This window comes from Rhodnius prolixus, unplaced genomic scaffold (genome assembly GCF_049639745.1).
Source record: "Rhodnius prolixus isolate KJV_2025 unplaced genomic scaffold, Rpr scaffold_8, whole genome shotgun sequence".
Lineage (NCBI taxonomy): Eukaryota > Metazoa > Arthropoda > Insecta > Hemiptera > Reduviidae > Rhodnius > Rhodnius prolixus.
The window spans coordinates 37,860,668-37,875,699 of record NW_027411593.1 but is presented as its reverse complement, the minus strand read 5'-3'; the positions used below and the strand labels follow the sequence as shown (position 1 = coordinate 37,875,699).

General features: G+C 32.8%; 1 protein-coding gene across 5 annotated transcripts in view; it reads left to right on the top strand.

Moving 5' to 3' along the window:
* The window catches only part of LOC141451422 (uncharacterized), a 395,982-nt gene extending 393,981 nt beyond the window's left edge, over positions 1-2,001 (top strand). For 2 of the 5 annotated variants that reach the window (XM_074122792.1, XM_074122796.1), the window contains 2 exons: positions 1,132-1,217; positions 1,882-2,001. The gene's annotated coding sequence lies outside the window, so the exon portion shown is untranslated. The remainder of the gene's footprint in view (positions 1-1,131; positions 1,218-1,881) is intronic. The other 3 variants (XM_074122795.1, XM_074122793.1, XM_074122794.1) reach the window with 3 other exon arrangements.
* The last annotated feature ends 13,031 nt before the right edge of the window (positions 2,002-15,032 follow it).

Below are 15,032 nucleotides of genomic sequence, written 5' to 3'. Positions count from 1 at the left end.
ATCTAACGAACATTTTAACGATGAATCATTAAATAATTACTAAAATTTTGATCTAGATCACTTTTGATTAGTGGATAAGAAGGTTGTCTTGTTTGTTTATGGTTTCTCGAAAACTACTGCAGCAATTTACGTTAAACTTTGTACCATTACTGAATATATCATATTCTTCATTAGTTTGATTGAAAACTATTTTCTGAGATATGATTTCCAAGAGGTTTTTGGAGTGGTAGTCCAACTCCATTATCTGCCTCATAGAGCTGTTTGAAGATTTTCTAGGCATTTGATTAGAAATTCACTGTCTTAATTGCCCAAATGCAATCTAAAGTACGTTTTAACGTTGTACCATTAAGTACCTACGAAAATTTCAACTCTGAACTCTTTTGGTTGATGGATACTATAGTAATGTATCTAGTAGCACCATTATGTGTTATGTCATATCGTACGTTATATATGGTAATAAGCTGATTTATAATTGTGACCAGATATGTAAAACAGTTCGGAAGAAGTGTTTTGTTCTCTCAGTAAACCAAATATACTATAATACGAAAGTTGTCTGGTTTGTTTTAAGGTTGCTCGAAAACGACTGTACCAATTTGTTTTAGACTTTGTACAATTACTGAGCATATAATATTCTATTCTTTTTATTGAAAACCTTTTTCTGAGGCATAATTTCAGAGGTTTTTGGAATGGAAGACCAACTCTGGACCTTCACTCTTAGTGAATCTGTACTTAAGATACGGATCTGTTCTCATTTACTTAATTTATGGTTCAATCACTGATAGTTTATAACGTAACCAAATTTTCAATTTTAAAGGAAATCTATCAAGCTAATTTTCGAGAATCGCCAAAATAAAGTCGCACGTAATAACTTTCTATTTTCGTCTTAAAAACTCAATTCAAAAAATTAATTTAGACTAAAACTAGGCTAATTTAAGTAAAAAGAAAAAATTGATAATTAGATGGAACAATTTTATTATTAAAAATAACACATGTTCACCATCCGCTTTTGACGTCATAAAGTATTCCCTAATAAATAACAAAAAATATTTTAAGTTTAGAAAACTTCTTTTTAGTCATTATTTCATGAAATTAAATCTAATTAAATAATTTTTAATAATATTTGTAATGCAGCACATATGTTGTACCTCATATAGTAACTAACGGCCATATTGTCATTTTTACTCGTGATCTCGTCCAGGCAACATCGTAGGTGCTATGTAAGTTCATTTTTATAATTAACTATGAAAATATCCCATCAAATTTTTATTGTTATTAATGTAATAATGAAAAAGAAAGAAGATAATATAAAAATTTCTTATTTTACATAATTTTATCAAATTAAAATCGAAAAAAGAGCTGCCTGACAAAGAGACTTGTTCCAACAGGCATGAGCTTTTAATTCTTGGTATTAATTAGTGTATTTTTCGTTAATTATCAATCTTTTAGCTACTATTTAACTGTTTTTATTAATATTTTAGGATAATTTAGTTTTACAATAAAAATTAGATGGGAATAAAGGTATTTTACTTAAATCTATAAAAGAATTGTTTGCTCCCTTATTTATTGCAATGCTTGATAAAAAATCTAATTTAATTGAAATCGCCCCAAATTTAACTAAAGTTGCCCCAAACTTATAACTGAAATTGGCCCCAATGTAAATTAATTGCATGAATCAGGCATGAACTAATTTTTAGTGAGGTAATTTTTCATGCTACAGCTAATAAGGTGCTACAACCTTATTGCTGGAATTGCTTCTACCTCCAGTAATGCATGTTATCATCTTTTTTGCTTCTTTTTTTTTTTAGATATTTCTTAAGTATCCTCAGTTTGGTTATCTTGCAAATAATTTTTACTAATAATTGTGTTTTCTTATTATTGCAGATACCGAGTTCAGAAGTGTTGGAAGTCTCCAGGAGTGACAGCTAGCAAATTTTTCAACCCTTTAATAAGATGAACTGCCAGTGCGTTTTTAATTTTAAAAAAATAAAAATTTCGTGGGTATCTTCTAGTTGTTTTTTGCCTCTATTTCTGTGTTGGTCTCCCAAGCAGGATATTATTCTCAAAATTTGAGAAGCAAAAACAGGACCATAAAAGTGATAATTTAGATCTAATTACAAGTGTTATAGAGTTGGAAAGGTGGACTGTTAACCTTTCATATTGATATCTTTACGAGTATGCGTATGCTGGAAATAGTTTAAGCTAAAATCTCATAATAAAAATAAAATATTTACAAAAAATAAAAATAAAAATTATTAATGCAATTTTATATAATGATGACGCTTTTTAAATTATCATTGAATTACCTAATTTAGCAAAATTAGTGCTCAAATCGAAATAAGTAGACTTTAGGTGTTAGTTATTTAGTTTCTATTTTGAAATTTGAATCGGGTTACAGACTTTGATATTAATGAAACATGCTATCACAAAGCTGCGATAAAATATTACATTTACAAAGATTTTCTCTTTATTTTGTAATGGAGAAGGGATGGATTAATTATTTACTGGACTCAATTTCAAAAGTTTAGGTTCAACAGAAGGTAAACTGACTAGTATTCTATGGATGGATTTAGGCTTTTTGTAATGTTTAATTAGGTTTACAACTTAGTTATAACTCTTTAGAGAGACATCCTCAAGGAGACTTGAGGGCAGAATATAGTAATGCATCTAAGGTGTCATAACTAAGTTGACAGACTATACATATGTTATTCTAAGATATCAGAGCGAACTACAAAATATTAAACGATCAAAAAAATTATATAAATATCTGGAGTCTTCTGAAGGCAACTTTTGGCTGTAGGAATTCATTTTGAAGCCCCTACTGTACCTTCCGAAGCCACTACTCCACTACTTGATCTATTACAAAACAGACCAAACGATTCAACGATTTCCTGTTGACAAAATACCGAAACAAAGGAATTGCAAACCACCAGTTAGTGCTTCTTTTGCTTCTACATTCAAGGCACTAGGCTTCTCAGATAACAGTCACCGCTTCAACAAGCCATTCTTTGCTGTGGTTTTCCTGGTTCAGTGCAGGCTTCAAACTCTTCCTGTACATCTCACTTCCTCAAAAGCAAACCATCCTCTCTTTTATACATCCAGTCGCAACTAATCTTCGCTCCAATTCAATCCACACACAACATCATCAACCATCTTCACCCAAGCAATCCTCCGCAGGACACACTGCTCTTTTTATTTTTTGAAAAAAGAAAAGAATCTAGCTAAAGAAAGAAGGCTTTTTATAATGAAACGATGGCACTATAACTAGCCTCTACTCATAAACAGCTTCCGTACCATCATCTACGTACGCCATTCTGAAGTCTACTTCTTCCATCAGATCAGAACTAACTTTTACATCGATATCCTCGCAACCAATTTCTTCCGCCACCTCCTAAAACCATCACAATCATGGAACCTATATTCTACTTGACCAGAGGCTGCCATTGCTAGCCAGGGAAAATTCCAGTCTGATTTTTGCATAAATCTCCAATAGTGGTAAAATTACGATTTTTCTTTAATAATTTGGGATTGTTTAACATATTCTATATTTCCGAACCTCACCTTTAAATCAATGCTGGTAATGTGTTATGTGATTCGTTTCAAAATTCATGCTTTACCGTAGAATCTGTAATTAAGAAATTTAAAAAAAAAATCGAAATTACCTATGGCCACACACAAATGTACTGAATATCAGTCCACTTAAACTGTAGATAAGGGGCTCTTCCCTCATTATCGCCCAATCAGTTTGTTATAAGGGGTAAATTGTTAGAATAGAAATGATTATTGCAATTCTCACACTCATGGAGGGGACAGTTTTTAGCTCACAAGGAATGCTATGTAGATACTGGAATTTGGCCATTATCAGAGTTTTCTTTGAGCAGAATTTAAAACGAACTTTCACCAAGAAAACAAAATGGCTATATAGGAATTAAAGAGGGCAATCTTATAGTAAACTAAACCTCCAAACCTTGAATTCGCAGTCTTAATATGTACACAACATGTAAGAAACAAAAACGTTCAACTTGTCAGTTGTGACTGTTGTCAATATCTAGATCAGATAGCTTGTTATGCTTGGCTTGTTCTATATGAATGTGTTTAAATTTCTAAGCTCTGAGTAGACGTTACAATACATAAGATATAGGATGTGATCTTTTTCAGCATTAAGTCAAACTTATAACTGCTTTCAGGCTAAAAGTTTCTTCCTTCTTTTTAAATATAAAACGGTACAGCATTTTTTTTTTTATTTGTCATCTTAAATTGGAGGAAGAAGTCTTGAATTTCATTTTTCATATTTCAATCTACTAAAGGTTCATTGACTTATGGCAACTTATACAACGGTACTATAGCCGTTTCTTTCCCTGCAGTGTTGAGCAGGAACCAAGGTATGTAAAAGATTTTTTTCAATTTCAAACCTAGTTCTATGATATCGAGCCAGCTTGAGGGTCCAACTGTTTTTGAAACAGTTCATGGAGCAAATTTGATTCCATTTCTCATAATTTGACTTTAGAGCTTTGTAACCACCGCTTTCTAAACGTAACAAATAGCTTGCGAGTAAATTAAGATCTATTTCTATAAAATCTAATTTAATTATAACTATTAACAACGTCAGATAAATACAAGAATACAATTTTATGACGTCCAGAAGTTTAGTTCCTTGTAGTAGTAAAATACAATATTCCAGAAATGTTAGATATATATAAAAAAAAAAATTATAAAGGTGTGTGACTATTACTCTTTGTAGCACCCCAGATATAAAAGATAACTAGATCATTTTTCGAGTTCACTGACGCCCAGAAAGGTACTCAGATAATTTCAGAAATCTTATCTGTTTCACACTCTCCATCAAACAAACATTGTCAGGCTGAGGATTCCAATTCTCTCTGATTAATTCGAAAATATGATTCCATTTTCTTTCTTTGTTTGGTGTGTAATGAATTGAATAAGCAATATTGTTGTGACCATATATACATCATTCTTATATATGTATTATGTGTGCCAACATATAGCCTAAAAAGGTAGTAAATACATTTTTCTTAAACTACACCTAAACAACAATCGTCATCGTTTCATAGTCAACGCTTCGGAATTCCAATAGTACTTTTTTAAAGCTGCTAACAAAACCACAGACCTGTATTGAGGTAACTGCAGAAGTTGGACTGCAGCCAGCCTGAGTCACCTCGATATAGGGACTTCAAGTTTGTTAGTAGTAAAAAAGAAATGGACATTGGATTGTTAGCTAAAAGACAGAAATAGAAGTTGATTGTTGTTAGAAATTTAGAATATAGAAAATGTATTACCTTTGATTCCGTTCAAGGCATAAAGAAATTATATTTGGAATCGTATTTTTTGATTTAATGGAAGATTTTGAATCCAAAGTCTAGAACAAAGTGATCCAGTTGGATGGTGAGAGTAAAATATAATTGAAAATATCAGTGCCTTTTTTTTGCTGTCAGCGTTCTCCGAAAATTATCTGATAATGGGATAAGTGGAATCTATGAGGTAGTAGTCACTTTTCTTATCTGTTTTTTTTTTAATCGGCCCTTTTTGGAATACTGTAGGTTGCTTTCATTTTGCAAGGAGTTTTTAAATAATTTAATTGTATGCGGTACTATAGCTCAATCAAGGGCTGATGCCCAAACAAATCTAGTTTCTAGGCAATTATTGATTTTGACTTCAAGTCTACCCGGGAATTTAACAGAATCAATTGAAATTTCCCCAAAATAGATCTGTATTTATTCGCGGCTTTTGTTTCTGTGGTAGTGGGTGGGATACTAAGTAAGTTTTACAAGCTTTATTGGGAAATATGGTGAGAGATGAATCATCTTACTCCAATGCTGTGCAAAAATTAGAATTTGGATCACTTCTGACTAAGAAATCAATTCAACTGGGTTTCAAAATTGAGAAATCTTTTATTTAACTTTGGTTACTCTTTTTGTTGGGGATAAGAATGATGGGTTAAGAGTAATGATGAGTTTACAAAAATGAAGTATTTTTTAACTCATCATGAACTGATTTTCCGCTTTATCAGTTCTCATAAGTCTCTGAATATTTTTACTGAGATTGAATATAATAGAAAATGAAAATAAGAAGTCTCTCTAAAACTGGGTCTTCAGGGAAAACGGCGGTTCTCTAACGTTCGAATAGTTACTGCCGGTTTCGATATCGCCGTGGCGCTTTAATTTCGAATACGATTACCGTCGGTCTTTTTGTATATCGAAGGCAAGCGCGCGTCGTTCGTGTTTTGTGAAAACAAGTAAAGGCCGCCTGCAACAAAACCGTTTTACGCCGTTCTGCTATCTTCCGTTCCGTTTTCCGCGTAAGTTCGTGTTCTTATAGACCCGGCTTAAGAAGACATTTAAGTAAAAATGCTGTTAAGTTTTGATTTAAGAGAATTGGCACATGCTTTAGTCTGATTGTGATTATCTATTTTGGTTTTAATATGTAAAACAAAAGATCACTCCTAATATTTTTATGTTAGATTGTCTCTGATTATTCAGTCTGTAGAAATTTCTACACATTGAAACTGAAAGCCTCCAGTTGCAAGACTAGTTGCTGCAGAAATTAGCAATTCATATTTCGAGTTTTTGTTTTTGATGTGTACATAATTTAATAACATGAGTTTTGGTTTGGAATTTGAGTTTACATAGTATTTTATCCCCGTAGTTTCTGTATGGCGTGAATTTATTGTGAAAGTTCGTATTTTGTTCTACACAAAGAAAGCATTATTAATGTCCACATTCAAGACTGCAGATTTACATCCCTGTTAGCTAAATATTGCTCTCAAAGTGTGTGTTATGTAGGGGATAATCGTTTCACATTTCTATGATTTGTCACTTCTAGTAAGTCTTCTAATGAAGTGTACAGTGATTAGGGGTTAGTGGGTATTAGAGTGATATTTGGGGGTTCATAGACCAAACTCAGTGCAATTGTCGAAGCTATATTTAATTTGGAATATTTTTCACTGCATATTTAATTACAGCTGAATTAGTTAGTATGTAATATTGAAACGGGAATTTAATCACACATTACATTGCATTAATTTAAATTTAAGGATTGAACAATAGAATTTGTTAATCAGTACTGGATTATTGAATAAAAATACTTAACTGGGATTTATTGCTAATGGGAGAGATATGTTTACTTCATTAATGGATAGCTAAATTCAGATGAAGTTGAAGAAAGTATAAAGATGAACTGGAACACATAGATAGGATAGCTAAAGGAGAGATGAACTGGATTAGAGGGTTAGATGATGGATAGATGAACTGGATTACAGGAATTGATGAAAGATGGCCAGGATTCAAGGGATTGATGATGGATAGATTGCCGATATTGGAGGGATAGATGATGGGTAGATTGTTGGGATTAGAGGGATAGATGACGGATAGATTGTTGGGATTAGAGGGATAGATGATGGATAGATGAACTGGATTACAGGAATTGATGAAAGGTGGCCAGGATTCGAGGGATAGATGATGGATAGATTGCTGGTATTAGTGGGATAGATGAACTGGATTACAGCAATTGATGATAGATTACCTGGATTAGGGGATTGATGGTGTTATATAATCTGGATCAGTGGGATTGATGATGGATAGATTGCCAGGATTAGAGGGATTGATGCTGGATAGATGAACTGGATTATATGGATAGTTTTTGGATAGATGGCCTTAATTATAGGGATAGATGAACTGGATTAGAGGGACATATGTTGGGTAGATTAACTGGATTGATGCTGATAGATGACGTGGATTAGAGGGATACATGAACTGGATTATAGGGCTTGATGAGGAATCGAAGACCTGGATTAGAGGGATTGATGGTGGATAGATAATCTGGATCAGAGGGATTGATGATGGATAGATTGCCAGAATTAGAGGGATTGATGATGGTTAGATGAACTGGATTAGAAGTATTGATGTCCTGAATTAGAGGGATTGATGGTGGATACATGAACTGGATTAGAGGGATTGATGACGTGGATTAGAGAGATATAAGACCTGGATTATATGACTGGTTTATGTTGAGTAAATTTAATAGTTCGCTCTTATATCTAGTTTAATGTTATATGAGTATCATATGTAGCGTATAGCATGCATTACAATCAGGCTAATTCTATTCCTTTATGAATTGAAGTCAATTTGACTGATTTTGAGCCCAACTCTAAATGAAGCTGAAGTCTAAATAGCTCATCCATACTTTCTACACTAGAATACTGAGCAACTTCTTTTTATTGTTCTATTTTACTTCATTTTGTGATAGCCTTGGTGATTTATTATCAAATTGCTTTTAGTAGCTATTCTTATTTCAAACTTAGACTGAATAAGTAAAAATTGAGCCTATTTATGTTCGAACTGAACGCTAAATTGCTTCTAAAGTAAATGAATAATTTGAATGGCGTTATGAAAACTAATTCTCATTAATAAATTTAATTTTTCTTTTTTAGTAAAACAAAGAAGAAAGTTCTATTTTTATTATGTTGGTATTAATTCAACTTATGAATTATTCGCATATTGTTTTTTAAATTTCATAATTCAATACGCGTTGATCGCTTGGAAAACGCGAGCGTTTTCATCTAACAATGGGGTTAGATGGTTACACACTTGGAATAGAGGTGTGGTTGATTGAAAATTGGTTGATAGAGGACATCGTTAGACGGTAAATGTTTTATATGGATTTGACCTGGTACTGGCATGAAGTCCTGACCTGGTACTGGCCTCAAGTCCTGACCTGGTACTAACCTGAAGTCCTGACCTGGTTGGTACTGGCCTGAAGTCCTGACCTGGTACTGGCCTAATTTTGGACATCCATATCCTCGCAACCAATTACTTCCTCCATCGCCTAAAACCATAAGAGTCAAGGAACCTATTTTCTACTTGTCCAGAGGCTGTCATTCCTAACCAGGGAAAATTCCAGTCTGATGTTTGCATAAATCTCCGTTGGTGGTAAAATTTCTATTTTTATTTAATAATTTGGGATTGTTTAACATGTTCTATACTTCCGAACCTCACCTTTAAAACAATGCTAGTTATGTGTTATATGATTTGTTTCAAAATTCATGCTTTACTATAGAATCAGTAATTCAAAGAGTTTTTAAAAAAAATCAAGTTAACTATAGCAACACACAAATGCAGTGTCATTATCCCCCAATCACCGTGCAGTTTGTTGTAAGTGGAAAAATGTTAGAATAGAAATGATTATTGCAATTCTCACACTCATGGAGGGGACAGTTTTTAGCTCACAAGGAATGCTATGTAGATACTGGAATTTGGTCATTATCAGAGTTTTCTTTGAGCAGAATTTAAAACGAACTTTCACCAAGTAAACAAAATGGCTATATAGGAATTAAAGAGGGCAATCTTATAGTAAACTAAACCTCCAAACCTTGTACCCGTAGTCATAATATGTACACAATTTGTAAGAAACAAAAACGTTCAACTTGTCAGTTGTGACTGTTGTCAATATCTAGATCAGATAGCTTGTTATGCTTGGCTTGTTCTATATGAATGTGTTTAAATTTCTAAGCTCTGAGTAGACGTTACAATACATAAGATATAGGATGTGATCTTTTTCAGCATTAAGTCAAACTTATAACTGCTTTCAGGCTAAAAGTTTCTTCCTTCTTTTTAAATATAAAACGGTACAGCATTTTTTTTTTTATTTGTCATCTTAAATTGGAGGAAGAAGTCTTGAATTTCATTTTTCATATTTCAATCTACTAAAGGTTCATTGACTTATGGCAACTTATACAACGGTACTATAGCCGTTTCTTCCCCCTCAGTGTTGAGCAGGAACCAAGGTATGTAAAAGATTTTTTTCATTTTCAAACCTAGTTCTATGATATCGAGCCAGCTTGAGGGTCCAACTGTTTTTGAAACAGTTCATGGAGCAAATTTGATTCCATTTCTCATAATTTGACTTTAGAGCTTTGTAACCACCGCTTTCTAAACGTAACAAATAGCTTGCGAGTAAATTAAGATCTATTTCTATAAAATCTAATTTAATTATAACTATTAACAACGTCAGATAAATACAAGAATACAATTTTATGACGTCCAGAAGTTTAGTTCCTTGTAGTAGTAAAATACAATATTCCAGAAATGTTAGATATATATAAAAAAAAAAATTATAAAGGTGTGTGACTATTACTCTTTGTAGCACCCCAGATATAAAAGATAACTAGATCATTTTTCGAGTTCACTGACGCCCAGAAAGGTACTCAGATAATTTCAGAAATCTTATCTGTTTCACACTCTCCATCAAACAAACATTGTCAGGCTGAGGATTCCAATTCTCTCTGATTAATTCGAAAATATGATTCCATTTTCTTTCTTTGTTTGGTGTGTAATGAATTGAATAAGCAATATTGTTGTGACCATATATACATCATTCTTATATATGTATTATGTGTGCCAACATATAGCCTAAAAAGGTAGTAAATACATTTTTCTTAAACTACACCTAAACAACAATCTACTTCGTTTCATAGTCAACGCTTCGGAATTCCAATAGTACTTTTTTATAGCTGCTAACAAAACCACAGACTTGTATTGAGGTAACTGCAGAAGTTGGACTGCAGCCAGCCTGAGTCACCTCGATATAGGGACTTCAAGTTTGTTAGTAGTAAAAAAGAAATGGACATTGGATTGTTAGCTAAAAGACAGAAATAGAAGTTGATTGTTGTTAGGAATTTAGAATATAGAAAATGTATTACCTTTGATTCCGTTCAAGGCATAAAGAAATTATATTTGGAATCGTATTTTTTGATTTAATGGAAGATTTTGAATCCAAAGTCTAGAACAAAGTGATCCAGTTGGATGGTGAGAGTAAAATATAATTGAAAATATCAGTGCCTTTTATTTGCTGTCAGCGTTCTCCGAAAATTATCTGATAATGGGATAAGTGGAATCTATGAGGTAGCAGTCACTTTTCTTATCTGTTTTTTTTTTAATCGGCCCTTTTTGGAATACTGTAGGTTGCTTTCATTTTGCAAGGAGTTTTAAATAATTTAATTGTATGCGGTACTATAGCTCAATCAAGGGCTGATGCCCAAACAAATCTAGTTTCTAGGCAATTATTGATTTTGACTTCAAGTCTACCCGGGAATTTAACAGAATCAATTGAAATTTCCCCAAAATAGATCTGTATTTATTCGCGGCTTTTGTTTCTGTGGTAGTGGGTGGGATACTAAGTAAGTTTTACAACCTTTATTGGGAAATATGGTGAGAGATGAATCATCTTACTCCAATGCTGTGCAAAAATTAGAATTTGCATCACTTCTGACTAAGAAATCAATTCAACTGGGTTTCAAAATTGAGAAATCTTTTATTTAACTTTGGTTACTCTTTTTGTTGGGGATAAGAATGATGGGTTAAGAGTAATGATGAGTTTACAAAAATGAAGTATTTTTTAACTCATCATGAACACATTCTAATATAATTTAATTATTAGAAAAATACTTTTTTAACTATAATATAATTTATTAAATTATTGAAGCAATAAATACATCTCCACACTGAATCAATGGCTAATCTGCATGCCCAGAAGGCCAAAAAAAAAAAAAAAAAAAAAAAAAAAAAAAAAAAAAAAAAAAAAAAAAAAAAAAAAAAAAAAAAAAAAAAAAAAAAAAAAAAAAAAAAACTCATCATGAACTGATTTTCCGCTTTATCAGTTCTCATAAGTCTCTGAATATTTTTACTGAGATTGAATATAATAGAAAATGAAAATGAGAAGTCTCTCTAAAACTGGGTCCTCAGGGAAAACGGCGGTTCCCTAACGTTTGAATAGTTACTGCCGGTTTTGATATCGCCGTGACGCTTTAAATAATTTCGAATACGATTACCCTCGGTCTTTTTGTAAATCGAACGCAAGCGCGCGTCGTTCGAGTTTTGTGAAAACAAGTAAAGGCCGCCTGCAACAAAACCGTTTAACGCCGTTCTGCTACCTTCCGTTCCGTATTCCGCGTAAGTTCGTGTTCTTATGGACCCGGCGTAAGAAGACATTTAAGGAAAAATGCTGTTAAGTTTTGATTTAAGAGAATTGGCACATGCTTTATTCTGATTGTGATTGTCAATTTTGGTTTTAATATGTAAAACAAAAGATCACTCCTAATATTTTTATGTTAGATTGTCTCTGATTATTCAGTCTATAGAAATTTCTACACATTGAAACTGAAAGCCTCCACTTGCAAGACTAGTTGCTGCAGAAATTAGCAATTCATATTTCGAGTTTTTGTTTTTGAAGTGTACATAATTTAATAACATGAGTTTTTGTTTGGAATTTGAGTTTACATAGTATTTTATCCCCGTAGTTTCTGTATGGCGTGAATTTATTGTGATAGTTCATATTTTGTTCTACACAAAGAAAGCATTATTAATGTCCACATTCAAGGCTGCAGATTTACATCCCTGTTAGCTAAATATTGCTCTCAAAGTGTGTGTTATGTAGGGGATAATCGTTTCACATTTCTATGATTTGTCACTTCTAGTAAGTCTTCTAATGAAGTGTACAGTGATTAGGGGTTAGTGGGTATTAGAGTGATATTTGGGGGTTCATAGACCAAACTCAGTGCAATTGTCGAAGCTATGTTTAATTTGGAATATTTTTCACTGCATATTTAATTACAGCTGAATTAGTTAGTATGTAATATTGAAACGGGAATTTAATCACACATTACATTGCAATAATTTAAATTTAAGGATTGAAGAATAGAATGTGTTATTCAGCAACGGATTATTGAATAAAAATACTTAACTGGGATTTATTGCTAATGGGGGAGATATTTGTACTTCATTAATGGATAGCTAAATTGACAAGATGTTGAAGAAAATATAAAGATGAACTAAATATGATAGTAGATTTGGATAGAGTGGTTTATGACTTAGATTATAGATGAACTGGATTAGAACTGGTTTATTTATAGTCTCAAAAATTAGTACACTTTTAATAGTTCGCTCTTATATCTAGTTTAATGTTATATGAGTATGATATGTAGCGTATAGCATGCATTACAATCAGGCTAGTTCTATTCCTTATGAATTGAAGTCAATTTGTCTGATATTGAGCCCAACTCTAAATGAAGCTGAAGTCTTTTCAGTTGTTTGTATTCTGGGTTGTTGTTGTCACCCCTTTCTAAAATTCCCTAACGCGACTTATCCCGTATTCTACCATTCTTGCCAAAATCCCCTCAATAATTTCACGGTTAACCTCGGTATTCCTTAATCGTTTTCCTTAATCCCTGGTTTTTCACCCTGATCCTTCGCAGGTAATGCATGTCACAATTTTGACATCTGCTACCCTGCTCTAAACAGGGTCAAAACTGGCTGGAATACGGTTAGGCAAGAAAGGTATTTTTTTGGGGGGCAGAAATCTGAGCTCTACCTCCTCGTGGTGCCCCCCGGGAAACTGTTCTTTTGAGCAGGCTAACAGAGCCAGTACCAATACAACCTCAAATTTCAGCAATTGCAACCTTTGGATCTGGAAACAGTCCAATGGTTTGTGATGCACTAAGGAGTTGATACATTTAACTATTTAAGATTCCCTCCATCAGCAGTGATTTAACTGCATCTAGGCAGATTATCAAAATCATCCCCGAGAATTTTTATAACATCTGTAAACCCATTTTTGTCTGTCCTTGACACCAATTATTATAAAGATATATAGAGAATTGCAAACAATTTTTCAGCAGAAAAAAAGAATCTAAATGCGATGAAAATAATCAGTTCGAAATAACACAAGAGTTTTACTTGAAAGTCTTTAAACAGTGAGAACTCAGGAACAATGCACTTAACTTCCTCTGTCCTGTTTGTGGTTATTACATTTCCCGATCCCCAACAAAAACATTTTGACGTCACTAAGTAGCAGTGTTTTGATCAGTTTGAAAGCAAGACCTTGCTCATGTTTAGTACAAAGTCAAGTGGAAGCGATAGCAGTAATGTTGGCCCCATCTTTATGGGTCTTGTTTGAGAAACCATGAAAATGTATTTTGAGAAGATGTTTTCTGTTATAGACTTGACCATTACGTGGAAAAAAACTAGGATGATATAGACTAACAAGGAACTATATACATATTTATATACTCATTTTAAATTATCCTTTATTTCATATTACCATTTTTTATTTTCTCATTAATAAGAAAAGTAGTTGTTTTAGCGAAAATATAGGAAACCCGAAAATTGGCATGAATCGATGTTGACATTAACAAATTATCTCAAAAATGTAAAAATCGAAACTTTATATTACGATTTGACCCCGTCAGCTGACCCCCCAATTGAACTTAGTGATCATGATCAATATGGCTTGTACCGCAAGTATCCTTTTAGCAAATAGAATTTTTACATGTTTTTTTCGAACATCTAACGATGGTACTGCGTACTTCAGTTGTTTTACAACGTATTTATGAAAAATCGAGTAGTTTCATTGAATATTTTGTATCCTCCGCTGTTTGAGGACCAATTTGAGATGATCAAAGTATATACAAAAAGAAAGAAAGAGACATGTCAGATCTATCGATACGTCCTATGACAGTTTATGAACAACCCAAACTGAAGCATTCAGTCAAAATGGTACCATTTTGTACAGCTCTACAGCAAAACGATCTTCTATCTCAATAAAGTTACCACCAAAACGAAATCTTCCAAATAGAACTCAAAATTTAAATACAAACCCCAAACAGCATTCTATAAAACTTTCTTTTATAAAGTTGACAAAGCACTATTAAATATTGAAAATATATTAAATTTGTGATTTGCAAATATCTCGGTATCTATTCACTGCATATATATTAAATTTGGTACTATCAAAGAAGCTCTCAAACGCTAAAACCATGACGTATAGAAACATTGAATGTACAACGGAAATATACATGAAGTAGATATCTGAAAAGATCTCGAAGTACACAAATTTGGAATTGTGAAATATCTCGTGGTTTATTGCTCAGATCCGTAAGAAATTTCGTTTTATTAAAGACGTTCTCAAACCTTACAATTGTGTAAAATAGAAGCATTGAATGATAGAGAGAGGTAAGTATCCTAGAC